This window comes from Capricornis sumatraensis, chromosome 13 (genome assembly GCF_032405125.1).
Source record: "Capricornis sumatraensis isolate serow.1 chromosome 13, serow.2, whole genome shotgun sequence".
Lineage (NCBI taxonomy): Eukaryota > Metazoa > Chordata > Mammalia > Artiodactyla > Bovidae > Capricornis > Capricornis sumatraensis.
Genome location: NC_091081.1, coordinates 78,464,604 through 78,484,174, shown reverse-complemented (window position 1 = coordinate 78,484,174; position 19,571 = coordinate 78,464,604). Strand labels below are relative to the sequence as shown.

Genomic DNA, 19,571 nt, shown 5'->3' with positions numbered 1-19,571 from the left:
TCTACTCTCTGTTACTGTGAGTTTAACTTAAAATTCCACAGATAAGTAAGATTGCATAATATCTGTTTCTATGTCTAGGTTATTTCACTTCATAGTGTCCCCCCAAGTTCATCCATGTTGTTGCAAATAGCAGGATTTCCTTCTTTTTATTTTTTAGGTATTCTTTGCATGTATATATATATAAAAATTGTGAAATAGTTGATGTACAATATTATATGTTTCAGACATAAAACATAGTGACCCATTGGTTGTTCAGTAGCATGTTGTTTAATCTCCACATACTTATGAATTTTCCAGTTTTCTTTATGTAATTAATTTCTAGTTTCACACCATTGTAGTTAGAAAACAAATGAGCACTGTAATGGTAGGACTCTGCCAGTCTTTAGTGTCACTAAGCTTTGCTTTTGATAACTGTACAAAGTTATAGGGAAGAGGGAAAAGCACAGACATTCCTGTATCTGTATCAACAGGAACTGAGTGAAGAGAGGAAAAAAATTCCCCTGAGAATGTATAACCACAAGTCAAACTTCTTGCATGTTTGTGGTCTAACTCACAATACCTGGGTAATGTGAAAAACCTCAAGCAAAGGAATCGTTTTAAATTGGGACTGTGTTGGCCTGCCTCCAGGCAACTGAAAACACAACGGCAATCCTTTTTTTTCTGGGGGAAAGTGACATCAATGTAACTAACCTTCAAAGAAGTTTGACAAATAAAGGTTTACTGAGGATAATAGTACAGGGACTTCTCTGATGGTCCAGTGGCCCAGATTTCGCCTTCCAATGCAGGGATTGCAGCTTTGATCCCTGGTTGGGAAGCTAAGATCCCACATAACTTGTCGCCAAAAAAATAAAACCAAAATATAAAATAGAAGCAATATTGTAACAAATTTAATAAAGTCTTTTAAAATGAGATTATAATTAAATGAACAAACAAATGAACAGGAAAACAAAACATCAGGAGTGGGAGCCAACCGAAATACAAGACAGCAAAATCAGGCCAGCCAGAAGTGTACATGTTGGAATTGACAGACTCAGAAGAAACAAAGTTTTAACAGGGGTCCAGGAATATTTTGGACTAGGTTATTCAGATCAGCCTCATTACTAAAAACCACAGTGAATGCTGGTTAAAAGAAAGATAAGTAAGAAAAACTCTGAAAGCGTTGAAAACAAGACAAGGCTTAAAGAAAGTGAGAACCAGAGAGAACCTTGAAATTGCTTTTGCCTTGGGTGCATTTTCTATTCTGGGCAAACTTGAACTTTGGATTTTGACAGCCTTCTGGGGTACAAGGGACAGAAATCAAAGCCTGGTGGCCCCCAAGTTGAGGAGTCTTAGGAGGGTCTCACTACACTGAGCTGGACCCACAGAGAGTGACAACTCAGAATTAGGGTGAAAAGAAAGTGAAAGTGAAGTTGCTCAGTCGATCCGACTCTTTGTGGACCCCATGGACTGTAGCCCACCAGTCTTCTCCATCCATGGAATTTTCCAGGCATGAGTACTGGAGTGGGTTAGCCATTTCCTTCTCCACGGGATCATCCCAACCCAGGGATTGAACCCGGGTCTCCCGCATTGCAGGCAGATGCTTTACCATCTGAGCCACCTGGGATAACTCAGGTTAGGGTGAATCAGAAGTAAACTCACATCTCTCTCTCCACCCAGGGACTCTGAGAAATTTTTCCTTGTCTAACAGCGAAAAGAGAGGGGAGAGACTTCCCTGGTGGTCCAGTGGTTGAGACTCCACGCTTTCCATACAGTGGGCATGGGTTCCATCCCTGGTTGGGGAACTAAGATCCTGAGTGCCATATGGTGCAGCCAAAAAAAAGAGAAAAAACAGTGAAAAGTATAACATAGCCTAGCCTTTACATGGACTTGCTGCTCAAAACACATTACCTTAAGCCCTTAATGTAGTTCGAAGCATTCCCAGGCTAGTAGTGCCCTGAAACAACTAGGAGAATTAAACACAAGTCCTCTCTGAAAGACTGGTCCTTCCTCTAAGGCCTCAAGGAAATCTTCAAATGAATTCATAAGGCAAATGAGTGTATTGTTTCCCGTTGCTGCTGTGACAAGTTACTGCAAACTTGGTCGAGGCTCTAACAACACAAATTTATTGTCTTACGGTTCCAGAGGTCAGGAGTCAACGATGGGTCTACAGCGAGTGTTATTAACTCGATGGACATGAGTTTGAGCAAGCTTCAGGAGTTGGTGATGGACAGGGAAACCTGGGTGCTCAGTCCATGGAGTCACAAAGTCCGACACAACTAAGCGACTAAACTGAACAAGGCTATGTTTCTTCTAGCTAGAGACTCTAGGGGCAACATTTGAAAATTATAGACCATGAATGAGAATCAGCAGAAAAGACAAATGAAACATACGTGTGTGCACATATATTGATATATCATGAACCAGTTGGGTTTATTGTAGGAATGGAGGGTTGGTTTAACATCAGAGAATCTCATTAGTGTAATTCACATTTTAAGGGATTAAAAGAGAAAAGATATATGCTTGTTTCAGTGGATTTAAAAAAAAATACCTTTGAGGTAGTTGAACGTGCTGTTGCTTCAGTCATATCCAGTTCTTTGCAACCCTATGGACTGTAGCCCACCAGTCTCCTCTGTCCATGGGATCCTCCAGGCAAAAATAATGGAGTGAGTTGCCATTTCCTACCCCAGGGGAATCTTCCCAACCCACATCTCTTACTTCTCCTGGCAGGCAGATTCTATACCCCTAGTGCCACCTAGGAAGCCCGTGATTCAATATCACAATTAAATAAAAACAGTATTAGATTCCAATGGCTCCTATAACAAATTACCCTGAATTTCATGGCTTAAAGCAATAATTCTGTCACAGTTCTGAAGGCTGTAAATAAAAGACCTAAGCATCAGTAGGGTCAGGCTCCACTCAGGTTCTTGAGGAGGGTTGGTTCTTGCCTCACAACTTTTGTCATTGATGGTGTTTTTTCACTGATGGTGACATCATTCTGACCTCAGCATGTGTCTTCACGTGGGCCTGTGTCTGTCTATAAAATTGCCCTCTCCCTCTTTCTTTTAAGGATACATGTGATCGCTTTTAGGGCCAACACTGATAATTCAAGATAAATTCCAGTCAAGATCCTTAATCACATCTTTTGCCATACAAATTAATTTTCACTCTTGCTGTGTCAGATGATATTCACATGGTCCAGCAATTAAGAAGTAAATATAACTTGGGGGGGAGGGGACACTTTTTTCAGTATACCGCAAAACAAACCACAAAGGAATTATAAAAGACAACTTCCTTAACTTGTATTTTATTTTATTTTTATTTTTTTTTATTTAAAAACTAAAAATAGAAGTTTTTTATTGAGTTCTTTAAATTACTACCCCATGGTTTTTCTTCATACTGGAAAAATTCTTAATCAACCGTTCTTAATTTGACCACAATTTTAAAAAAGCAAAGATATTTTGTAAATGTGTCACAGACACGGGTGACAGAACCCTACTTTTTGTAGAGGGCCTCCATCTGAATAAAGTCATGAGTTTTTCAGTAAGCCTCCACCAAGTCTTCTGGCAACTGTGCAGAAGCCAGCCCACCACGGTCCATGGGAGATGGGTTAGACAGACGTTCTTTCAGTTTTCCTTGATTTCATTCATTTTGTCGCCTGGAATTAACATCACAGTTCGCAGGGGCTTCGTTGGTACATCATCAAAGGACCATCGGCCTCCCAGACACGTGTCGCTCTCCTCCTGCACTGAGTAGTTGAACTTCAGGATTGCCTTCTCATAGAAAAATTCTTCTTCCGCATTTGCAAACATTAACTCCTCTCTCTTTTGGTTGCTCCGTTTCTTTCTGAAATTGCTTTTTCCTGCTTCCACAAACGTCCTGCTGCTAATCAGAAGGCAGAAGCGACACTTCCCACACGGCTTGTTAGCTCTGCGTGCCTCTGCTTGTTCTTTCTGAAGCTGCTGGTGCACGGGCAGTGCGATCTGTGGAGGAACATTAATGAATCTCCCACTCAGCAGAAAGCCCACAGGCCTGGCGGTGTCGTTGAAAAGCCTGTCCAGCTCCTCAACCATGCTCTTCTCACAGGCCTCACAGAGGCGCAGAATCAACTCCTTAATTTGCTCAGCGCAAGGGGTACCCTTTCTTTCAGTTAAGTTTAAAAGACTTATGAAACCAAAAGTCTCATCTTCATCCACATCATCATCGCTGTCTTCCGAAACATCCGTTTGCTTGATCACACTCCGATGCGGTTCTGTTGAATCAAGAGATCTGTGAGTTCTGCAGTGTCCACAGGGGCTTTTAGAAAAAGCTGCTGTAGTAACTTCTTAATTCCATTGTAATCGTTATCTGAGATAGAATAAGCTTCAAATTCAATATTCACTTCCTCATTGACCACCTCGTCCTCTCCATCCTCTTCGTCACTGTCGTCTTGGTCCTCTTCCTCCACTCTATCCTCCTGTTCCTCCTTGCCCAGAGCCGGGGGCATGCGGCTCACAGCACGACGCTTCGGCTGGGACCCTTAACTTGTATTTTAATCAGGATCTAAAAACAGTAGCTAAAGCTAATATTAATCATTCCTTTTAAAACCAGGAATAGGAATGGATGCCCGTTATTACCAGTTGTCCTATATTATCCCAGAAGCCCAAACCAACACAGCAAGATAAAGACATAAGAATTCTAAGAACTGAAAAGAAAAACAAAAAGTATTTTTTTAACATAACTATCTGAATGGAAAACTTTAAAAACATCTCCAGATAAGTTATAGAATTAATAATAGTTTAAGTCAATTGCATTTCTATATGTGCATATGTGGATTATATTAGCAACTGTAATAAGTTACAGAAATATATACCATGTAAAATAGCAACCCAAACAGTAGAGGGTTGTGCTTCCTGCTGTAATGGAATACTGACTGGGACCACACTTGGCTTTTTATAGTAACAACTAAAGGATGTACAAAATATAAGCAACACTTGTTTTCAGACATTGGGCAATAGAGAAGGATAATAAAAATGTTATCCTGGACTTCCCTGATGGTCCAGTGCGTAAGACACTGCTCCCAAGGCAGGGGTCCTGGGTTCAATCCTTGGTCAGGGAACTAGGTCCTGCATGCTGCAACAGAGATAAAATCCCAACTGCCGCATCTAAGACCTGGCACAGCCAAATACATAAATACATTTAAAAAATCTTTTTAAAATAGTTATCCCAACGATACCTCTAGTTTCTTCCTGGTGGCTCTTTCTGAACCACAATGCGGGGATGAGGAACCCCAACAGCATGAGAGTCTTACTGGGTTGAGGAGACGGAGTTCAGATTTTCAAAAGGTGGCTGGAGTTTGGAGGGCGGGATACTCGAGAGGAGAGAGCTATGTGCAGAAAGGGCTCCAGAAATTCATCATAAATGTCACCTTGAGTTTTGGCTGAATGCAAAGCAACACGTGTCTAGAGAAAACACTGCAAGGTCAGGCAAAGCAAAGCACTTGGGAGCTCAAAGCTGAATAATTCGCAGAACTAGGAGATACTGAATTCTCATCAACCAGAGCAGAGAAACCTTATTGAAAAGCTGGGAAGAACTACAGACACACAAATACACACCCACATGCACACACGATGATGGTATCAAAGAAACACAGGAACCAACTGAGAGAGTTCCCAATACCAAAGCAGGAACAGTTTACACAAAATAAAATACTATTGAATTATAATCCAAGAGTGATAACCACATTCAAGGAGTGAAGGCAGTATTGTTAAGATATCAGTTTTCAAAATGGTTTAAATGTTCAATGCACTTCTCTAAAAAAAGCAGGGTCTTTTTTCCCTAGAAATAGACAGGCTGATTCCAAATATTATATGGAGATGAAAAGGATTTAGAATACTACAACAATTTTAAGGAAAATTGGAAGGATTGCTACTACATAATCTAAAAAAAAAAGTGGAAGGGTATTTCCCTGAGAGTGGTTAGGCCTGGAACTTTCACTGCTGTGGCCAGGTTCAATCCCTGCTTGGGGAACTAAGATCCCACAAGTCATCTGGTGTGGCCAAAATAAATAAATAAATAATAATTATTATAAAGCTACAGCTTCAAGGCAATGTGGTAGTGTGGTATGAATCTATATATCAATATTTCACTAGAAGGGATTAGAAAATTTGGAAATAGATGTCATATATACATATTCCCACACATATACAGTTTATTCTTTTTTTTAGAATTATTTATTTATTTATTTTTGGCTGTTCCAGGTCTTCATTGCTGCGTGGGCTTTTTTCTAGTTGCGGTGACCAGGGCTTCTCATTGAGGTGGCTTCTCTTGTTGCGGGGCACACGCTGCAGGGCACATGGGCTTCAGTAGTTGAGGCTCGTGGGTTCTAGAGCTCCGGCTAGTAGTTATGGTGCTGGGCCTTAGTTGCTCTGCAGCATGTGGGATCTCCCTGAATCAGGGATTGAACTTGTGTCTCCTGCACTGGCAGGCAGATTCGTATTCACTGTGCTACCAGGAAAGTCCAGTTTATTCATTTTCAACAAAGGTATCAAGGTAATTTATCGTCTTTCCAAGAAATAGCAGTGGAAAAAAGGGGGATCCATATGAGAGGAAATGTGCCTCAATATTAAAAATAGATAAAAATTAGGAGGAGATGGAACAGTACATGGAGGGAAGATCATTTCACGGAAGTCACAGGGACGGCTACTTCTGGTTACTTCTCCAGTTTTACCAATTCCTCTGATTACTCTGTCTATAATTTCAGCTCCTTGAATGAGATATTCTATGGTTTGATTCTAGATAATGCCATGCTATTTCATTTTACTGAAATGCTTTCTGCACAATTACATTTATTCCTTATTTGGATAACTCCTATATGTCTTCTTTTAGCTTTCTTTTGATTAATCAGCAAATACATACATTACTTATGGCTTCTCTGGGGGCTCAGATGGTAAAGAATCTGCCTGACACCCAGGGGACCAGAGTGCAATCCCTGGGTTGGGAAGATCTCCTGGAGAAGGGAATCGATACCCACTCCAGTATTCTTGCCTGGAGAATTCCATGGACAGAGGAGCCCGGTGGGCTACAGTCCATGAAGTTGCAAAGAGTCAAGACACGACTGATCGACTAACCCTTTCACATTACAATATTTATAATATATTAAAGAGTTTTTTGAAAGAACACCTGTGTAACCCTCACTGAAAGATATTTCTAAAATCAACCCTAGCTTTGGTATTAGCTAGGAGAACTCACACTCAGAATGTGGTCATTTTCACAGTATGATTTATTACAGTATAAGGGGCTTCCCAGGTAACGCTAGTGGTAAAGTGAGAGTAAAGAACCCACGTGCAATTGCAGGAGATGCAACAGACGTGGGTTTGATCTCTGGGTCAGGAAGATCCTCTGGAGGAGGAAATGGCAATCCGCTCCAGTATTCTTGCCTGGGAATTCCCATGGACAGAGGAGCTTGGTAGGCTGCAGTCCATGGGGTCACAAAGGATTGGACATGACTGAGTGATTGAGCAAGGATACAAAACAAAATCAGCAAAGGGAAAAGGCACAAGGAAGCCAGTTGCAAGCTTCTAAGAGTCCACTCCCAGGGGAGTCTTACAAATGTGATTAACTCTTCCAACAATGAGTTGTGGCAACACACATAAAATGTTGCCTGCCAGGGAAGCTCATTAGAGACTCGGCGCCAAGAGTGTTCCCTGGGAACTGGACATGCAGGCTCCCTCTGCCTGGCATATATTGAAAACCAAAATTCAAGACTTCTGGATGGAAAGCAAGTGTCTGGGATAAACCATATTGTCTAGGCACAGTGAGCCACTCTTAGGCAATGGTGGGAACCCCTCCCCTCAAGATGAAATCTAACATCCCAGACACCAGCCAAGGTCAAACTTGCAGGCAGGTCTTTCTAAGGATAGCATCTCAGGCCTGCTATTTATTCTGGTATGCACTTTCTGTTTATGCCCATTCCAAATCCTGAAACCTCCATCCCAAACACTCACCCTACATCCATCGAGTAACCACTCAGTTAATGAGTATTGACTGTGTCCTTGCTATTTCCCCCCTACAGATTTATTACATATGTATGTGTGCCTATGGACTTCTCTGGTGGCTCAGTTGGTAAAGAATCTGCCTGCAATGCTGGAGACCTGGGTTTGATCCCTGGGTTGGGAAGATCCCCTGGAGAAGGGACTGGCAACCCACTTCAGTATTCTTGCCCAGAGAATCCCATGGACAGAAGAGCCTGGCGGGCTACAGTCCATGGGATAGCAAAGAGTTGGACACGACTTGGCTACTGAACAGCATAATACTATTTTAATATTTTAGGCTTTTATATATCATTATATGGTATGTTGGTTCCACCTTATTATTGCTCTTCTGTTGAAAAGATTTACTGTCTTATTTCTTGATTCTTTTTATATATGAAACTGGAAATCATTTACCTACTCTCATACATATCCATAGATGTTTTTATTGGGATCTGATTAAATTTACAAATAAGTTCAAAATGAATTGACATCCTTTTGAAATTTAGTCTTCTGTGTAGAGATAGATAATAATCAAAATAAGATAGACATATATTTTTTGATGATAAGCGCTAAATAAGTCAGAGAAGGAGACCAGAAGGTGGGGATGGAGGCTGCTATTCTAAATAGGAGAGACTTATTGATATTTTTCTAATTAATTAATTAATTTGGCCATGCGGGGTCTTAGTTACATGGGACATGGGACCTTCACTCTTCATTGCCGCATGCGGGATCTTTAGTTGCGGTATGTGAACTCTTAATTGCAGCATGTGGGATCTAGTTCCCTGACCAGGGGTCAGAACCAGGCCGCCTACATTGGGAATGTGAAGTCTTAGCCACTGGGCCACCAGGCAAGCCTCCTGATGATATTTTAGTATAGACTCTAATAAAGTGAGGACGGGAGTTCATGTTCCAGATAGAGGGAGTGGCAAGTTCAAAGGCCCTCAGGGACTGGTCTCAGCTAGGAGCACAAACAGCTTACCCATAGTCACAGGAGGCCAGGCAGAGTGTCCTGCCGAGATGAGGTTTGATGGGTAGATGGAGCGGTAGGCTGGGGTAGACAGTCTCCTGTTTTCTTAGTGAAATAGGAAGCTGTGCAGAATGAGGATCTGGAAGGCAGTGTTAAGAGGAGAAGGGAAGGACGTCGCTGGTGGTCCAGTGGTTAAGAATCTGCCTTGCAATGCAGGGGACACAGGTTCGATCCCTGGTCCAGGAAGATCCCACATGCTGAGGAGCAACTTATACTGTGCACCACAACTGAAGCCCTTAGCTCTAGAGTCTGGGCTCCGCAACAAGAGAAGCCACCACAAACAGCAGCCCTTGCACCGCAACTCAAGAGGAGCCCCTGGTCTCTGCAACTAGAGACAAGTCCACATGTAGCAACAGAGACCCAGCACAGCCAAAAATGAATGAATACAAAGAGGAGAAGGGGACCTTGGTATTTCTAGCAGGTGGCATGAAGGGCCTATTCGAGACTCAGTTCAGGTCAGTTGCTCAGTCGTGTCCAGCTCTTTGCGACCCCATGAATCGCAGCACGCCAGGCCTCCCTGTCCATCACCAACTCCCGGAGTTCACTCAGATTCATGTCCATCGAGTCAGTGATGCCATCCAGCCATCTCATCCTCGGTGGTCCCCTTCTCCTCCTGCCCCCAATCTCTCCCAGCATCAAAGTCTTTTCCAATGAGTTAGCTCTTCGCATGAGGTGGCCAAAGTACTGGAGTTTCAGCTTTAGCATCATTCCTTCCAAAGAAATCCCAGGGCTGATCTCCTTTAGAATGGACTGGTTGGATCTCCTTGCAGTCCACGGGACTCTCAAGAGTCTTCTCCAACACCACAGTTCAAAAGCATCAATTCTTCGGTGCTCAGCCTTCTTCACAGTCCAACTCTCACATCCATACACTGAAAAAACCATAGCCTTGACTAAACTAGTGACTGTGAATTCACAGTAAGAATTGTGCTCAGTTCTCAGCCACATTCAACCACATGGGTAGAGGCTCAGAGGAGGCAAGAGGTGGACTTATTCAGGGTTGTGATTTAACCAAGAAAGAATCACAAGGCAACAGATGGACAAGAAAACAGAGGATGAAGTGTTTGCGAATATGGTAACAGTGACCATGCGATTCCCGCCAGATAAGGAGAGAAGTAAGGACAGAAGGAGGCGAGGGACCGTGACCTTTCTTGAGTCTTTTAAACTAGCCCATTAGAATTATTTTGTAAAATGTACTGTAAAACTAGCTTTTTAGAGATTATCCTTCACACTATAAATCTGTGAAGAGGTCATTAATTATTTGAATGAATTAAAGAACTTAGTTATTAATACTCTTACAAACCTGAACATTTTTCTATCCCTAGAAGTTATCATATAACCAAGAATATAACAATGGTTAAAGATTCTCTTATTAAACTTCAACATCAATCATAAAAGGAACTTGACCTTTGTAATACTCATATAATTCTTGGTAATTTATGATGTTAAATACATGCCTGGAGCGAGTAATTAAAATTGACAGAAGGTGGGGATTTCCCTAGCAGTCCAGTGGTTAAGACTCCATGCTTCCAGTGTGAGGGGCATGGCTTTGATCTCTGCTTGGGGAACTAGGGTCCCACATGCTGTGGGACACAGACAAAGAAAAATGAAATAATAAAAAAAAATTTTAATTCACATAAAGTGGGGAAATTTTGGAGAACAGTTAAGATAACTGCTCCATTGGAAGCCCAAGCCTTTTTCATTTTTGGTATACCAGAATAGCAAATCTGATTAATCACCATTTTATATTCCTTCTTCCCTTCCAAGGGATCTGAGAAATCCTAGGCCTCTCTGAAAACAAGGCCGTAATTTGTAAAGTACTGATTCATTGTCCAGATATAGTTAAGCTGACATTTTTTCATTTCTAACTCAATAAAGCATCAAACCTGTATTTCCTTTCCTCCTCCTCCTGTATTTCCTTTCATTCTTCGTAAAATCTCAGAGTTGAGAAGAATGAGCATACACCAATGCTTGGCCTCTACGTGGATTTTTGACAAGGATCATACAGTGCCAGTGATAGAGAAGTCCGATTCATTGTCCAGTTGATTTCAGCTCTGTTTGCTATAAATTCTATCTCAAACTGAGTCCAAATATGCTGCCATAAAAACTTTCACCCATTTGTCTCAGGCTTGTACCCAAAGTCACACTACATAGATTTTATTCCTCTCCCACAATATAATCCTTCAAAGAATGTTTTTTTAGAAAAAAAAAAGGCCACACTTTTTACTCGACATAAACAGCTATACTTTTCCTCACTTCTTTTACTCCTTCATAGGATCATCTCGCCAGCCAAACCCTTGTCCTCAGATCAGCTCCAGAGGGTGGTTTTCCTCCTCGACAGTGGCTCCCAACACAGTACTACAATTAAGGATGGCCTGCCTCAGAGAAGACCAGACCTATGAAGGCCTCTATTATGCTTCCATTCGGACTTAAAATCCCATTTGCTATTTATAGCCTCTGTATCACATTGCATTTGTTGCTCTTAAACTGTACTCCTGCGCGGTTGGTTTCCTGGGCCAAGTTCCAGCCATTACATTTGTCTATGTTAAACTTTTTTCTCCTGGATTAAGCCCATCATTTCAACCTACTACCTTTTTGACTGTCATTCTGTCAAATCTATTAGCCTTCTACATTTACCTTATCTAAGGATGTAATCAGTGCATGCTCAATGTCATTATGTCAATAATGATATAAAAAAGTCTGAGTTACTAAGCAGTCTGCGCTTTAGCTTTAAAGCCCTCTCTCAGCCCTTGTTTCAGCCTTTTCTGATTACTTCACTGAATACAGATCCACCCACGTCACATCATCTTGTCTACAAAAGCATCGTGGGATGCTTGACATTCCTTCTAAATGCTGTAGTACTCTTTTCAGAAATCATCTTTAAGTACAACTCCATGGTGGGTACCATGGCTTTAAGCCTACAGCCAAAGCCCTCCCTTTTATGACTGCAATACTGCACAGTACCACAAAGTGCTCTGAAGACCTCTGCCTCAAGATAATGGACTGAGCACAAGCAATCGCCTCGTGTTCCTTCAGAGACTCCACTGATATTTCGCTATGAAATTGTAAAAAGTCATGTAAACACTGTAAGAGGGGAAATGGTGAGGGGATTTATCAGCAGATAAGAAATTTCAAACAAATCTGGAAGGCCAAAGGAGACGGAAGCGTCTTAATGTAATGGGGGAGCTGAAGCTCAAACTGCAGTTCAGTTTTGGAGTGTGAGCTGAGTTGTTTCAGTCGATTCCGACTCTTTGTGACCCTGTGGACTGTAGCCCCAGGCTCCTCTGTCTGTGGGATTCTCCAGGCAAGAATACTGGAGTGGGTTGCCATGCTCTCCTCCAGGGGATCTTCCCAACCCAGGAATCGAAACTGCAGCTCCTGCATCGTAAGGGGGATTCTTTACTGCTGAGCCACCAGGGAAGCCCCTCAGGTGGGGTAGCTGTGTAGTTAGGAGACCAGTCAGAATCTGTGAATCAGAGAATAGGAAAGCAGAGTGGGGAGGCTGCATCACCAAAAGAAAAAAAAAAAAAATCCTGATACCTAAGGAAATTAAACTGTTTGAAGGCTATGTTTTCCACTATGAGTACTGGGTTGGACTCCCTAAAGAAGAAGTACAGCATCCACGCTAAATGTCTCCCCAACACATAACAGCTTCCCATTTAGGGAAAGAGGCTTAACAGGAGGCAGTAGAAGGAGAAACTCACACCGTGAGATGAAATAATCCATCACCTCTTTTATCCTTAAATATAAGGGAACTAGGGCTTCCCTGGTGGCTCAGTGGTCAAGAATCTACCTGCCAATGCAGGAGACGCAGGTTTGATCCCTGGGTCAGGAAGATACTCTGGAGGATAAATGGCAACCCACTCCAGTATTCTTGCCTAGAAAATCCCATGGACAGAGGAGCCTGGTGGGCTACCGTCCATGAGGTCGCAAAGAGTCGGATATGACTTACTGACGTTGTAAACGACAATAACAATAAAGGAACTAACAAAGATCAACAGGTTTATCAGGGGGGCAAAAACATGAATGAGCTAGATCAAGTACACAAGAAAAAATTAATCCCAGAGGAAATAGATAATTCAAGAAACAAAAAAGGGCTTGAAATAAAATAATTAGTCTCAGAAAATATTATATAGATAAAACAAAACTGAAGGCTTTGAAAAAGAAACACTATAGGAAAGGGCTACTATTAACTAATAATAGGAATGTGACAATAAAAATATTTCAATAGAACTGGAAGATAAAAGTTGAAAATTATCCCATGTACCTCTCAAGGACTAACATGCATAAGAATCACCCGGGGATCTTATTAGCAGAGTCTAATTCGGTAGTTTTGAGGTGAGACCCGAAGCTCTACATTTCTAACAAGCTCCCAGGTGAAGCCGACGCTGCTGGGCCATGAACACACTTTGAGTAGAAAGGCCATAGATACAGAAGTTTTAAAAAATGAGAGAGAGTCCAAAATTATGAAACAAGAAAAAGAAGAGAGGGACTTCCCTGGTGATCCAGTGGTTAAGAATCCACTTTGCAAGGGACGCAGGTCTGATCCCTGGTCAGGCAACTACGGTCCTACATGCTGTGGAGCAACTGAGCCCACGAGCCGCAACTACTAAAGCCCGTGTGCTTTGGAACCCGAGCGCCACAGCTGGAGAGCCACTGTGCTGCAAGGAAAGATCCCGTGTGTGCAGCTAAGACCTAATGCAGCCAAATGAATGAAGAATTAAAAAGAGAGGACAGAAAGACAATCTAGGAGAGCCAACATATGCTACTAATTAAAGTGGCAGGAAGAGAAAATGGATAAATGTGTCAAAGAAATAATAGAAGAAACCTTCTAGGACTGGAAAGGCATTCAAGTCATCGGATTAAAAGGGCTCATTACTGAGTAGGATGAATTTTTAAAAGGCTCACTTCTAGACACATTCACACGCAATTTCAGAACGCTAGAAAATAAGTAACTATAAAGATCCTAAAAGCTTCCAGAGAGTAAAAAGTAGGACAACTACTAAGGAGTTTGAAAGAGACGTATATAAAATTTCTATCAGATGGATTGGATGCTAGCAGGCAATGCGTTCGAAATTCTGCGTGTGAACACTTAGGACGTGAGTTTTTAGATACAGTTACTCTTGATCATTCAAGTCAGGGTAGGACCGAGACATAACTAAGGTGTGACAGACGTTGAAGTTTGGCTGATACATTTCCATTCCCACCTGCCTTTCCGGTGTGTGTATGTGTGTGTGCACACATGTATGCTAAGTCGTGTCTGACTCTGCTACCCCATGGTCTCTAGCCCGGCAGGCTCCTCGGTCCATGGAATTTTCCAGAATAGTGGAGTGTGTTGTCATTTCCTGCTCCTGGGGATCTTCTCAACCCAGGGATCAAACCTTCATCTCTTGCATCTCCTGCACTGGCAGGTGGATTCCTCACCACTGCATCAAATAGAGGCTGGTAAATCCCAGTGCCTGCTTTTAAGCTTTGTACAGCTAAGGAGTGGCCATTAGACACTTGTCTGTCAGTGAGATGTAGGTAAAGATCTGCTGAAGATAGTTCTGCGGAACTTGGTCCAAGTTTCCTGTGTGCTCCAAAAGAAGTTTTGTTTGCTGGTTGGTTATATAACTATTTATGTGAAATTATTAATCATGTTAAAGAATCTGTGTCTTCACTTACTTTTCCTATGCTTTGTTATTAAATTTCTGAGATCTGTTAAAATCTCAGCTACATTTATCAATTTATCAATCTTCCCCTGTAATTTTACCAATTATTGCTGCTGCTATTGCTGCTGCTAAGTCGCTTCAGTCGTGTCTGACTCTGTGCGACTCCATGGACGGCAGCCCACCAGGCTCCTCTGTCCCTGGGATTCTCCAGGCAAGAATACTGGAGTGGGTTGCCATTTCCTTCTCCAATGCATGCACGCATGCTAAGTTGCTTCAGTCGTATCCGACTCTGTGCAACCCTATGGACAGCAGCCCACCAGGCTCCTCCGTCCCCAGGATTCTCTAGGCAAGAATACTGGAGCAGGTTGCCATTTCCTTCTCCAAACAATTATTGCTACATATCTCTTAAGACATTAGAAATTGCTTCTTGGTTATACCATTAACCTTAATGCTCCATTTGCCTTTAGAGCTGAGTGAGTTTGCCATCATTTCTGGAACTGGGAGATTGGCCTATACCATGAGGGGCTCTTCATGGTTTAAGATAGAGCATTTTATTAATTTTCCAAAGATACTTAAAACTTACTGATGAAGGGTACTTGCTCTTTTAAATGTATCCATAATACTTTTTTTAGGTCTCTGACCATTCAGTTCAGCTCAGTTCAGTTGCTCAGTCGTGTCTGACTCTTTGTGACCCCATGAACTGCAGCACACCAGGCTTCCCTGTCCGTCACCAACTTCAGAGCTTACTCAAACTCATGTCCATCAAGTCAGTGATGCCATCCAACCATCTCATCCTCTTCATCCCTTAGTCCTCCCGCCTTCTCTGACCATTATTGACCCTTTTTTTTTTTCAAAAGCCATCCTTAATCAATACTTCTATAATGGTCAACATCAATCATGAAACAAAAATCTTTTGAATCCCTTTCATTTTTTGGCAAGCAGTTTCAGGATAAGTTGTTCAGTCTTCTCTTCCTCCCTCTTTCCTTCTTTTCTTCTTGTTTTAATACAATCCTAAATTAATTCAGATACATTTAATAATAAAATAAATAAAAGTAATATGAAATTACTTTTACTATTAGCTAATCGCATTTTGAGAGCAATCTTTAATATGTGTTTTGTTTTATAGTGAATTGAAGTTTTCTATTTTTGCATATTTTAGCTTGTTTCAGTTCTTACCACTCATTATTGTGCCCTGAAGTCTGCTTTGTCTGGGCATGAAGCAAAAAGCAACTTTAAATCTTACTAATATATGAGGGAAGATATGACTACAGACTAAGATCAAAGGGATCAGGCATAGCTTTGGGTGTTTCATATATATTTCATGTTGACCCCGATTAATGAAGAACAAAATTAAGAGCTTCTCCCCACCAACCCTTGGGTATTTTTATACCCGTACCACTGAATATGGGAGTTCATGGCGCAGGACTAATTTTATTTGTGATCTCTGGCAAAGGACTCCAAGTGATTTCAACTATATAGGCTATAATTTCTGATTCAACACAGCTGAGAATCTTGGGGCAAGAAAATTTCCTGAATCCCAAGTTAGGGTCCTTGTCATGATTTTTTACTGTCCTAGTGCTGAAAAACCATTGATATGTCCCTTCTCTATTTAATTAAAAAAATCCTAAACTGTAGAATAGACATTGGAAGACCCAATACAATTCTGGCATTTCTCATGCTGACCTCAGTGGTTTAACAACATAAAGATTTCAAAAACAATTCTCATGTATTAGGGTCCTGTTTTCAGAGCACCTTAAACATGTGTGTAGTTGGCTTACGTAGTCAAGGAACACAGGTCACATTTCTCCCCCAAATCCCACTAGGCCACAGTGGCAAAAATCTAATGCCTATAAGAGTCAGGAGGTAAAACAAAATGACGGAGGCACTGTGGGTGAGCTAATGAAGAAGGCTGGGTTTGTGGTGATTACAAAAAAAAAATACCCTTTGTAAGAGAGATAGGGTTTTTCCACCTCTGGGCAGTTGTGGCTAAAAACTGTTTGTAAATATTGCCAGATCTTATGATTCTGTCAGAGAAGCCCCAAACACAAATTTTACATGAGTACTTCCTGTATTAATTGTTGCAACTATTGATACTTAGAAACATTTTAGTATCTACAAATGTTATTTATTTATTTATATATGCTTCAAAGGCCAACAGAACACACCAGTGAACTAAATCCAAGCCAGTGGGTACCAATTTGCGACCTCTGTTGCATATATATATATACATGATCTTAATACCTTCTGACATACAAGTGTTAATACACCATCTTTATTTTCTTTCTGACTTCAGTCTGTATGACAAATTCTAGGTCCATCTGTACAAATGACCCAATTTTGTTCCTTTTTATGGTTGAGAAATATTCTATTGCACATATGTACCACAGCTTAGGCCTCCCAGATGGCTCAGTGGTAAAGAATCTGCCTGCCAACGCAAGAGATGCAGGAGACGCGGGTTCGATCCCTGGGTCAGGAAGATCCCTTGGAGGAAGAAATGGCAGCCCACCCCAATATTCTTGCCCTGGATAATCCCCTGGATAGAGGAGCCTGGCGGGGTATATAGTTCATGGGGTTGCAAAGAGTTGGACCCAACTGAGTGAGCACAAACGCACATCACATATTAATGCATGTGTGTGGAAATCTAGAAAAATGGTGCAGATGAACCTAGTTTCAGGGCATGAATAGATAGACGGACATAAAGTATGGAGCTGTGGACAGAGAAGGAAGGATAGGGTGGGATAAATCGGGAGATTAGGTTTGACATAAATAAACTACCGTGTCTAAAACTGATACCTAGTGGGAACCTGCTCAGTAGCACAGGGGGCTCAATCCTGTGGTCCATGATGACCCAGGTGGGCGGGATGGAGGGGTGAGGTGAGAGGGAGGTCCAGGAGGGAGGGCATATGGGTACACATATAGCTGATTCATTTCACTGTACAGAAGAAACTAATCCAACATCGTAAAGCAATTATACTCCAATGAAAATAAATACCTTCTGAGTCTGACCAGGCAAGATAATTCAGATTAAATTTCCCATCATTTAATGGGGTGGGGATGGGATTTTCATGATGAGATTTAAATTGACTGAAAGAAAATGAAGAAATTTGCTATTTCTTACAGGTTGGCATGTGTGATACAGTAACTCATTACTTTGGTATCTGATGGTGCCTCTTCTTACTGAGTTCAAAAGTTCTGCGTGAGATACCTGATGTTTACTAAGCTCCATCCCAGAGACCAAGTCTCCAATCACCAGGAGATTCACCAGGCTTATAAACTCAAATCTTTTTCAGTAGTCATGATTATAAATACTGATTCATTCCTCTTTGCTCTGATAAGTGCATTAGCATTAAACCAGTTTCCTTACCTATTCTCTGTATTTCAAGATCTGGCTACCCATCAATAGGGATTTAATTATTTTTTTCCTCAGAGTCTTTGAAGTGTATTTTGGATAGGACAAAATTGTTTTTCATCTCACTTCCAGAGTAGTTTTCTAACAACCACATAAAACATTTTAATTGCAAATACAGCCACTCCAAATAGCTAGGCAAATTAGCATAAATACAGAAGTGAAAGCTGTTAGGATGGTCAGGCTACAAGAGGAAATTTTAGTGAACAAAAAAAGATTAAACGTAGAGAATTCACAGAATTGGTTCTGTAGTTCTGGCTGTTGGGGCCTACAGCTGTGCATTCTCCCCCCTAAGCCCAGGGCATTTCACATCATTTGGTTGTTCGATGTATACTTACTACGGAAATGAATGGCTAGGTCTCACGGCTATCACCAGGAACCTATCCTAAATGCCCCTGTTGCATTAATATCGCTAAAAAGCTGATTTCATCACGTCATTCCTCTGCTCAAATACCCTTGCATTATCTATTGACTCAAAGTAAAAATTTTCTAGGCCTGAATAAAATCCTGTTTTAATTATTGTTACTTCTAAAATAAATGAGCTCTCTTGCCCCAGCCAACCATGTTATTTAGCACACTTCTTAAAATACACATGCGTGCAAACACACATACACAACCTGTCCCACCTCTCAAACCTAGTTAAAGCTTCTCCATCCTGTTAGCTTCTGTGGGGTGCTTATTGTCTTCATGAAATACTCTGTGGGCATAGCAGCTTGCTTTGCTTTTGCTTTTATCCTAATAATCATCAATATCTGGCTCTTATAAATGCAGACGCCTTGACTCTTCCCGAGACCTAATCAATAAGCTCTCCAGAGGAGGAGTCTGGAAATTTCCTCTGGGAGATACTTTGACTGGAAAGTTTAGGAAACTGACATATCACGCTTTCCTTTGTCATGGAATCATTGATAGCCTTTTATTGTTACCGGTCTGTCTCCTTGGGAAGATGTACGTGCATGCTTAGTTCCTCAGTCGGGTCTCACTCTTAGCAACCCCGTGGGCTGCAGCCCGCCAGGCTCCTCTGTCCATGGAATTCTCCAGGCAAGAATACTGGAGTGGGTTGCCATGCCCTCCTCCAGGGATTTTCCCAATCCAGGGATCGAACCCAGGTCTCCCACATTGCAGGCTGATTCTTTACCGTCTGAGCCACCAGGGAAGCCCAAGAATACCCACTGGAGTGGGTAGCCTATCCCTTCTCCAGGGGAACTTCCTGACCCAGGAATCGAACCCAGGTCTCCAGCATTGCAGGCGAATTCTTTATCAGCGGAACTACCCGGGAAGCCCGCTCTTAATGCATAGGGATTATATTTATGTTCATTCTTTTTACTCTTCCATGCTGGACATTATGCTGATAATAGATGATTTACCAGTTCCTGTTATTTGAATGCATCATCTGGTAAAAATTTTGCCAAGGCAAATGTTTTTTTAAAATGTGATTTTCTGGACTGACTTACAAGGTAGGAAGAGACTCATGGATTTAGAGAACGAATATATAGTTGGGAAAG

General features: G+C 41.6%; 1 pseudogene; it reads right to left on the bottom strand.

Moving 5' to 3' along the window:
- Positions 1-3,602: 3,602 nt before the first annotated feature.
- LOC138089591 (BRCA2 and CDKN1A-interacting protein pseudogene) lies at positions 3,603-8,971 on the bottom strand (annotated as a pseudogene).
- Positions 8,972-19,571: the final 10,600 nt, after the last annotated feature.